General features: G+C 40.2%; 1 long non-coding RNA gene across 1 annotated transcript in view; it reads left to right on the forward strand.

The window, feature by feature from the left end:
- LOC148216901 (uncharacterized) overlaps positions 1-6,936 on the forward strand; it is a 30,878-nt gene extending 23,942 nt beyond the window's left edge. Inside the window, exon 4 of the long non-coding RNA XR_015794648.1 lies at positions 5,757-6,936. This is a non-coding gene — a long non-coding RNA (uncharacterized LOC148216901). The remainder of the gene's footprint in view (positions 1-5,756) is intronic.
- The last annotated feature ends 1,482 nt before the right edge of the window (positions 6,937-8,418 follow it).

Below are 8,418 nucleotides of genomic sequence, written 5' to 3' on the forward strand. Positions count from 1 at the left end.
CTAAAGAACAATTAATTTTTAAAATTAAATTTTAATGATAGTAATGTTAACTAAGGCTGTAAAATTTTGTGGAACTTCTGGGGGATGACCTTGGAATCCAGCAGTTCCAGGCAAACCTACTTGTACAAGTATTCCAGCTGTCTGTCCATGCCCACCCATCTGCTCTTTATTGTCAGTGCTTTAACTGATTCCATCATTGGCTTTGACCTTGTCCTGTGCCTGGTCTTGCCTCCAGATTGCGCCTACATTTTTATATCTTCTTCCATTTTGTTTCAACCCTCCCATGGAATCTGCCTTAGTGACCTATCTTGTTTGTAACTTTCTCTTTATATCTAGAGAGATTAATTTTAATTCCCCATGCATTTTCCTGCCTATCATACAAAGCAGACCATTAAAGAAAATGGAAATGATGGATCCGTTATATTAGAATTCCTTCTGGTGGGGATTTTGCTCTATTTGATTAAGGTAAGCAACGCTGCAGTTAAATATTACAAGCGATCGAGGAGTGAAAGATGAGTAAAGATGAAGGAGTACTGACTCCATTTCTGAGCCTCATGCTTTAAGAAGGATTTAGAGAAATGGGGAGAGCTGCAGAAAACAGCAAAAAGGAGGATCAGGTGATATTTGCACCCTACTTTCTTCTAGAAGTTCAGGGCAACATGCAGGGCACTTCCTCCTCCAATTTTTTTCCTCCCCATATCCTGGGAGGGCAGGCTGAGCTGGGAAAGAATGACTAGCCCAAAGTCACCCAGTGAGATTCCAGGGTTCTCCTTTGTCCTAGCATTCTACTTTCATCTCCACCTGATACATGCTAAAGACAGTAGATTCAAGTTACTGGAAAGGCAGATTCTGTCAGAAGAAATTTCCCAGTAGGACCCATTCAACACTAGAACCAAGTATTTAGAGAGGAGGTGGGGTCTCCTTCATTAAATGTAGAGGTCAGGCAGCCATCTGTCTGGATGTTTTAATTTTAATTCCTGTACTAAGGGGTTGGCCTCACCGGCCCTTTGTGTGTCTATGGTACTACAATTTAATGATGATCCATTTTCATAGCTCATTCCATCATTGGAAGTCAAATAAATGAGTAGCAAATATAGTATTTTTCTGGGGCTGGGTTTAGCTTTTTCTTTTCAGTTCCCTGCATTTTTCCAGTTTGTGACCTGTTGTGGGATTTGATTGATATTAAACTTGGAGGATATAGCAGATACTCTAGGAGTTCTGCAAAGCTGTCCCCAAAAGTCAAAGGCAGTGAATCCAGTGAGTGTCATTGGCAGGGGACGTGAGGAGGCAAATGAATATTTTCATAGAAGAGATAGAAGTACAGAAACCTGGAAGAATGTCATCCAGCTGTGGAATGAACCATTTGTAGCAAACTTATGTTTAGCGTACGTTTTTATTAGTGGTTGCTTAGCACAGAATCCTATTTTTGTTAGCAGGTTTTTGCCTTGATTGAAGAACTTCAATAGATACTGCTACCACCACCACCTTTATTTACTTAACATATTTCTATGCCACGGCAATCAAAAAAATCTTGGCTGCTTACATAGAAAAAGCACAGGTTAAAACAGCCAGGATACAAAGATAAAAGCAACAAAAATACAATACTCCAAACATAAAACCCTACAAAAGTCAACAAAACTAAGTGGAGCAGAGGTTATCTATTTCAGTGTTGCATCAGGTCATTATGTTTGCACTGGAGGATCGCAAGCTAGCAGCTTAGAAAACACTGCTTTCCATTGGAAGAGGGTTCAAGAAAGAATGCAGGGATTAAATCTGTTGAATGTGACATATTGTATAGGTAGTCCTTGCTTAACAACTGCCCTGTTTAGCAATTGTTTAACAGCGCTGAAAAACTAACTTTATGACTGGTCCTCACACTTACAACCATCGCAGCATCTCTGCAGTCATATGATTGAGTTCCAGGTGCTTCACATCCAGCAGGCACTTACAACTATCACAGCATCCTGCGGTCATACGATCACCATTCACAGCTGGCTTCCAACAAGCAGTCAATAGAGAAACTGGCAGTAAAATTGTAGGTCATGGTTGTGTGATGTCTCGCTTAATGACCACAGTGGAAGTGAGGTCGTAAGTCCATTGCAGTCATGTGATGTCTCACTTAATGACTGCAAGTGATTCACTTAATGACTATGGGAGAAGTGAGGTCATACGTCCCGGTCACAATATCTCACTTAACAATTGCATCACTTAGTGACAAAGTTGCCGGTCCCAATTGTGTTCATCAAGGACTACCTGTATATCTATGTAAATGTATATCTATATTTAATATTCAGTATCAGTCATCATTTTGTTATTGAAGTCTGAAAAGGGAAGTTTGATTGCTACTTTAAGATCTGTAAACTGCCTGGCGTTTGCAAGGATTCTTGTGGCACAAAGAAATACTTGAAGGCAGGTTAGGGAACATTGAAGTGGTTTGTTTTATATTTGTGAATGTAAGTTCTTGCCAGGTGAGAATCTTCAAGGAACAGAGAAAGTCTGTCACAAAAGAGTTTTGAAAAGTGTTGGGTTCAATTCAGAAATGAACTTATTTCTGTTCCTCTGAAGATTTCCTACTCTTTTGATTTTGGATATCAGTGCCTCACACTCTCTCGTTCATAGAGGGTGAACATTTCCAGATTTTAGGTCAAATGCCTGCACAGCCCTTCCTTCTTCTATTTTTCCCCGTAACAGCAACCCTTTGAGGTAACTTGGGCTGAGATAGAATGACTGGTCCACTCACCCAGGGAACTTCTATGGCTGAGTTAGACTTGAACCTGAGTCTCCCTGGCACCAGTCCAATACCTTCACCACAACATCACACCGGTTACGTATGGAGAAATGCTGCATTCTTGAAGAACAGCATCACAAAGTTTAGGAAAATGTGAAGACTAAACTGTAACCACATTCTGGAGTCCATGTGGATTCAGGAAATGCAAATGTTGTGGGTAATTTGCAATGTGAACTGGAAAAAATATCTCCACCAAGCTTAATTCTTAGTTCTTTCCCTTTGATTGGCAGGGAAATAGCAACTTCCTTTCAAAATGATATGATAGGTTAGATATCTTTTCCTTTTGCATTGCGTACCAGTGAAGCAGCACATTCTGAATTAGCACTCTGAGATTAAAAAACAGCCATGCAGCCCTGAATTGTTTTTCAGAGTAATTACCTCATTTCGTTTCAATTAGTTTCACCCCTGACTTGTGGTTACAAAGGGAATATGAAATCATTCTCTTTGAATAGCTGCAGAAAAGATAACAGAGATGCAGTTTACGGCTCCAAGTTTCAACTTTTGATTCAAGAGATCGTTCTGGTAGGGCCCCAGTCTCAGGAAAGGAATGGCAGCATACTTAAAATGCAGCGTTCACCATTTTCACAGGAGATTGGGGGATTCTTTCATTATTATCATCATCAGTGTTGATGCTCCACATTAAAGCAATTAAGGAACAGGAAGGATATTATCTGAGCTCCAGGAAAGCTTGTAGGTATTAAGAGCTGAACAATAGCCAAACTCTTGGGACACTAATTGATGCTTATCAGGATAAAGAGGTACCTGTGGGAAGTTGACTGTGACACACATTTTTTGCAGTTCTGCAGGGCACATGGGTGTTAAAGTGCAATAGCGGGAGCAAGACTGCCTCCCCTTCATGTTTCAAAAATCTACTTTTGGACAGATATAGAATTAACTTGTATGTACAGACATCCCAACCACCTCAAATGAAACAGTGGTTGCCCATTAAGGTGTGTCAGAAATGATGGGAATCAGAAGGTCCAGCCAATTTATTGCAGAACATCCAGGGAGTTACCATTAGATAGAAATCTAAGTTTGATAGATCCCCTGGCATTTGCCAGGGGTGAAATTCAACTTATTCTGACACTCCGTCATTATTGCTGACTGTCTTTAAACATTTGGACGTCACTCTTCCAAAAGCTTGGGGAAACCTTAAGGCAATTCATCTGTTCCTCCTTTAGTTGTAAGCTAACCCAGCCAGGATTCCTCCTTCCATGTTTTTGAAAACTGAAAACAATATTTTAAAAGACACAAGAGCCAATGTTTTGTTCAAAGATTTCAGGTGATAGCTTCTTCATCATATTTCTTTAGGAACGGTCTGGATTTCTTGCTTTAGGAACAGCTGGGATGGCAGAGAATGTATATGGGTTTGGATATTTTTTCTTAATGAAACTCACAGTGTCTAATGAGTACCTGAGTTAGGTGTGCAACAGAAAATCCATGCCTGAGCACTCCTGATTTATGAGTGTTTCTCCTTTGTGGTATTCTTTATGGAATAATCTCGCTCTAGAGTTGAGTGAACTATCTTCCTTCACTTAATGAATGTTTATGCATTACTGGAAGTCTGATATGCCACCACACGTTCCTTTACTGCTTAGGAATGCAGCAGACATGCACCAACGTGCACAAGCAGATAAGAGGTGCTTTGGGATGCACAGGAGTACAGACCCTCTTTAAAGCAGCTACATCTTTTTTGAGGCTTCTGCCTAAGTGTAAAAAAGAGTGGCATTGATGCCATGGGTGCTTTAATAAGTCATTAAGGTTCATAGCATAAAAAAACCCCCTCCTTCAAGCATTGACATGACTTCTGGAAATTTTGACACAGCTGCTTTCAAGATCTTCCCGGGTCATCACCACATGCAAAGACAGTATCTATCACTTTGCTTTGCTGGCAGTCCTGTGGAAGTGAAATTTTCTAGTGTACGTATAGACACATGCAAATAACCTAGGCAAGCTTTTGAAGTGGCTGCACCAAGTCCTCCAGGGAACATGGCCACCTTAATGCTTCAAGGAGGAGTACAAATGCTTTGCACAGCCCTAATATTAGACCTGCAAAGATCTGTCAATGAAAAGCTTCATTCATGAGCGAAGTGTTCCTCTGGATCCTTGGTGTGATGGCAGTATCATTGCAACCACTCAAAACCTTGGAGGGGCTGCTTTGTGGCCCTCCTGAAACTTTTTGTGCATGGACAGAAGACCCTCTCCTCAGATAACATTTTAGCACATTGAGAGGAGGCTAAGCTGGGATTGTTGCTTCTCTTCACTATATCTTCCTATCCATGTGGGAATTTCTGGTATGCATGCATATTTCTGCACAAAAGATTGCGTCTGTTGTGTTTTGTCAAGGTCAGTTGCTAAGTCCTGAGATTACCTAACATGAATACAGCAGCATTTGTGCTTTCAAGTGCCTCTCTTCTGAGATCTGAAGTATTTGGTGATAATTCATGCTGTCCACCACAAGAGGAAGAAGACCACTTGCTTGCTACTTTCTGTGTCCAATTATGAAACCAGTTATGCCTGGTTATAAATCAAGTCGCAAACATCTGCCCCAAAAGAAGATCATGTCCCCACTCTCTCTTTGTAGATTTGGTGCAAAGTATACCTTGGATCCCACGTCATGCTGGGCATTTACAATCCATATAGATTATTTATACCTGTTTAGATCTACACCTAATGGTTTACCAGAGGTGTCATTAAGTATCCATGCTGAGAGAGAGAGAAAAAAATTAAGACAGAAATATGATGCATCTCAGCATAGCGGGGAAGACAGGAATCAAGTCAGCTGTGCAATTCTTCAGCTTTCAGATGTAGTTGGGCTGAAATATCCTGTTTCTTTATATCCTGTCTGCCTTTCTTCTTGGCAGTATTGATCTGAGGTTAGTTAATGCAGGTAAGAGAAGAGCTGGCTGTTTTGTCTTCAACAATGTTGTGTTCTGATGTTTTCAATTTGGTTTTGTTGTTCCATTAGGAAAGTGGACATTGTGAAGACGGACCTCACCTGTACAATAAAGGAAGGAGTCCTTAATGGACTCCAGCTACAAGACAGAACAAAGAGTCAAAGAAAATTACAGGATATGTTTAGTCTCACCAGTTGCACCAACGGCAATGCTTTTCTTCACGTATGTAACTTGTCCTCTTTGAGAAATACTTTCTTTGTCACTGACATCGCTTCCCTCCTATCCAAATAAATCCAACTCCTCTCACAGGGAAAATCTTTATGCACTGGATAGCAGAGGCATCTGGCAATAGGATCACAAGCTGGACACAGCCTCAAGGGTAAGGGCTGAGATAAACCTGGTTGGCATTCTCCAGTTCATTTAATGCACGCGGATGAGTACAAGCATGAAGCCATGCTACGGAAAGACATCTGAGTTCCAAAAAAAAGTGGAGGTCATGAAGGAAGTCACCTGCTATGATAGGTGGTTTTAAAGATCTATTTTTCTTTCTTTTTTTCATTTTATTCATTACTTCATGGTCCTTATCATTTATTCCTTTTACATTCCAATTTGTAAATCTTCCATCTTCCATGGTCATCACCAGATGGGTCCATGGATATCAACCATGGCCAATTCAATTTGGCCAATTGGATCTTTCATTAATGCTTTTCTACTACAACAGAGAAGGTGTAAACTAGGTTACCATTTTCAATCATACCTGCCGCACAGGGAGCATTCCCTGCTAACCACGATGACAGCATCACTCAGTTTTCACACATTCTGGCCCGTATCCCAGAAGTACAATCAGAGACCTGGCATACTAATGCTTTCCTTACCATCTATGTTCTCTAAGTAAAGACTGTTTTGTAAGGCAATATCTCATGAACTAGGAGGTATTTTCAGTATACTGATATAGACTCACAATGTAATCATTTTCTGTATAGAATCATAGAGTTGAAAGGGATATTAGATCTAGTTAACATCTTGTTCAGGGCAGAATCTATAGGCTGAACATACCCAGATTCTTTAGTCATAGGAATTGGTTTCCAGACTCCTTACCATCTTGGTAGCCTTCATTTGAACTTTGTCTTTTTTTGAACCGTGTTGCCCAAAACTGGACACACTTCTCAAAATGGTATCTGACCAGGGCAAAATAAAGTGGAACAATTACTTCCTATGATCTGGATTCTATTCTCCAGTCAATGAACCCTAAGAAAGCATTTTTAGCATCTGCATCACACTGCTGGCTTACGGTATATTTAATTTGGGATCAACAAAGACAACTAGACCCCTTTCACATGTACATCATCATAAATAACAATATGAGACTTGATCTCTTTGATTAAAAATCAAGCTTTGAACATTATTTTTTCTGGTGTTTTTGCAGTGCTATAATCAAGAATGGAGCCAGATGAAAACATTCACTTGCTGTATTCCATTAGCATTCATTATTTAACAAAATGTATTAGCTGCATTGATCCTATCAGACATACTTATTAATATTAGTACAATACTATCTCCTTTGTATCATTGAAACCTTAAACCCCATCATTCCTTTCTGTCACAGAGGATGGAGACAAAATAAGAAGAATGGAAAGGGAGCTATATCTCATAACGTTTAGCTAATGACAATTCTCACCACTGATTTGCTATTAGCGACAACTGACAATGTTTATTACTGACCTAATAGTACTTCTGGTGCCTTCTCTGCACACTCCCTTGTATTAGATGCTGCAGTTCATAAATCAATCTAAGTGAGAAGGAAAGCGTTCCTAGAACACTAAGCCACCATCAGAAGAATGAACCATTGATATTTATTATCAGCAAACGCTTGCACTGAATTCTATTGTGTTTTGTCAAGGTCGGTTGCTAAGTCCTGTGATTACCTAACATGAATACAGCAGCATTTGTGCTTTCAAGTGCCTCTCTTCTGAGATCTGAAGTATTTGGTGATAATTCATGCTGTCCACCACAAGAGGAAGAAGACCACTTGCTTGCTACTTTCTGTGTCCAATTATGAAACCAGTTATGCCTGGTTATAAATCAAGTCGCAAACATCTGCCCCAAAAGAAGACCATGTCCCCACTCTCTCTCTGTAGATTTGGTGCAAAGTATACCTTGGATTCCACATCATGCTGGGCATTTACAATCCATATAGATTATTTATACCTGTTTAGATCTATACCTGATGGTTTACCGGGGGTGTATGGAGCTGGCCCAAGATCTTTTGCTGTCTGAAGGGATGAAGATGTGACATCTTTTCCAACCAGCTTTTTCTTCAACGCTATTCTTGCTAGGGTAACACTTCCCATCTCAGCAGAAGAAAGCTGGCTAATTTAGGAGGCACGAGCAAGCCACGTGGAAGATAGCTCTGTCTCCCCAAAGCGGAGACTTACTTCCCATTTAATTTCCCAAAGAGATTGATTCTGCTTGGATGGGCCCATTCTCTTTAAGAGCACTTCTCTTTGAAATGAAAGAGGCCAGAAGACAGGTGAGATTTATCATGTCATCATCCCTTGCTTGCTCGGTTTATTAAACAGTATTTACAGAGGAGGAAGAGGAGGAGTCTAAATCCAGGGTTGTGAGCAGAAAATATTTAATCCTTTGCTTGAATTGAATCATTCATCCTGTCTTTCTTTACATGGAAGGAAGATTGCTATTTGTGTCCCCCCAAAACACAGCAGCAACAAGGAG

Source organism: Python bivittatus, unplaced genomic scaffold, assembly GCF_059951505.1.
Source record: "Python bivittatus isolate LINGU-HERP-01145 unplaced genomic scaffold, Pbiv_v1 ctg000070_np1212, whole genome shotgun sequence".
Taxonomy (NCBI): domain Eukaryota; kingdom Metazoa; phylum Chordata; class Lepidosauria; order Squamata; family Pythonidae; genus Python; species Python bivittatus.